A 1,765-nucleotide genomic window follows, 5' to 3' on the forward strand; every position below is an offset into this window, starting at 1 on the left:
ACACAAACCAGAGGTGGGTTTTACCCTTGGGAAGTACCAAGATTTTTAGATGCACTACAACACAAACCAGGGAGGAATTTTCCAAGGATTTTTAACCTGCTCCAAAGGACCAATTCCTTCACACCGCAGCAACCGTGCAAACCAGGGAGGAATTTTCCCGCCACAAACCCCAGTGACAGCTCCCCATTGGAGGAGAGGTGTTACCTCATCGTCTGCCAGCACCAATCAGCAGAGACCATGGGGGCGGAGCCCGAGCTGAGGGGACCGAGGGTATAAAAGGGGCAGCAGGTCCCTCAGAGCCGTCACTTGTGGCTGTGAGCTGGGTGCTGCAGTGCCCGACACTGCAGACTTTGCTCTACCTCTCCTTTGGAAACATTTATATAAATTTGAGTGCAGATTATCTGCACTCGCTGCAGTGTTGTAGAGTTCCTGCACTGGGGCCAAATACTGGTTTGGCCAGTGGACTCCTTAATCCTCAGACCCAGGGTTTCTTTATTTCCTTCCTTTCTTTCTACCCTTCCCATTATCCCTTACTCCCCTTTGTTTTTTCCTTTTCTTTTTTTCCTTAATAAACACCCTCATTTTATTTGACCCCCAAAGTTGTGTCTCTTTCCTCACAGTAGATATAAGGAAGAAATTCTTCCCTGTGAGGATGGTGAGACATGGAACAAGTTTCTCAGAGAAATTGTGCCTGTAACATCCCTGGAAGTGTCCAAGGCCAGGTTGGATGAGGAGCAACCTGGGATAGTGGAAGGCGTCCTAGCCTTGCCCATGGCAGGGATGGCACTGGATGGGCTTTACAGTCCCTTCCCACTCAGACCAGTCCAGGATTCTGTGGTTTTATCCTGCTTGCCTAGACAGGGACTGAGCTTCAAAACAAAAAAAAAAGTCTCTCCTTTAAGAGCAGTCAGGGCGATCAGTTTGCAAATTCCCTTTTAGAGACAATGAACCCATTGCCTGGCTGTGGAAATCGTGCCTCCTTTGAGAACTGCTTGCAGTGATTAAGAAAAAAAAAACACCTCCGAGCAGTAGCTAATTCATTAAGCACCAATTATTCCACCACCTCCACCAATCAATTGCAAATTCGGGAGAAAATCCAAGGGGAAAACATGAAGTTCCAGTGCACTGCACTAGGTGGTAGTGCCTGCAAAGCAAAAAGCCTGGAGTGGTTCTATCCAGGGTCCTCGGCATTGGGCACCCCAAAATTAGGGGGAGATGAGGATGAGAGGCACGTTCTTCCACTGGGACAGGATTTGTTCCTTTCTGGTCCTGTACCACTCCAGACAAATCCATCAGTAACACTCAGAAACCAACTCTGTATATAAGGAGAAGGCAAAAGGAACGTTTTAAGAAAATAATCCTCACCCAAAGTAATGAACAACCAAAAAAAATCATCCCTGAGTAAAAGCGTGCACCTTCCAGAAGTAAAACCCTCAGGGCTCCAGCGAATGTCCAAACAGACCGAGCTCCATGCAGAAATGATACAGGAAGATACAGTGCAGGGTAAAAGGGAATTTTTTCCCCAAATTACCTGCCTGGCAATGAAATTAACAACTCCGTTGTCCCAAGGAGTTGTAGGTGATGACAAAGATGCAGATGGAAATATTAATTCTTCTTTAGTTGGTGGCACTCTCTGGACGGTGCTGGTTTTCTCCAAAGCCAGTTACAGGAGGCTTGGGCACATCCATCCATCATCCATCCATCCATCATCCATCCATCATCCATCATCCATCCATCATCCATCCATCATCCATCATCCATCCAT

This window comes from Parus major, chromosome 27, assembly GCF_001522545.3.
Source record: "Parus major isolate Abel chromosome 27, Parus_major1.1, whole genome shotgun sequence".
Taxonomy (NCBI): domain Eukaryota; kingdom Metazoa; phylum Chordata; class Aves; order Passeriformes; family Paridae; genus Parus; species Parus major.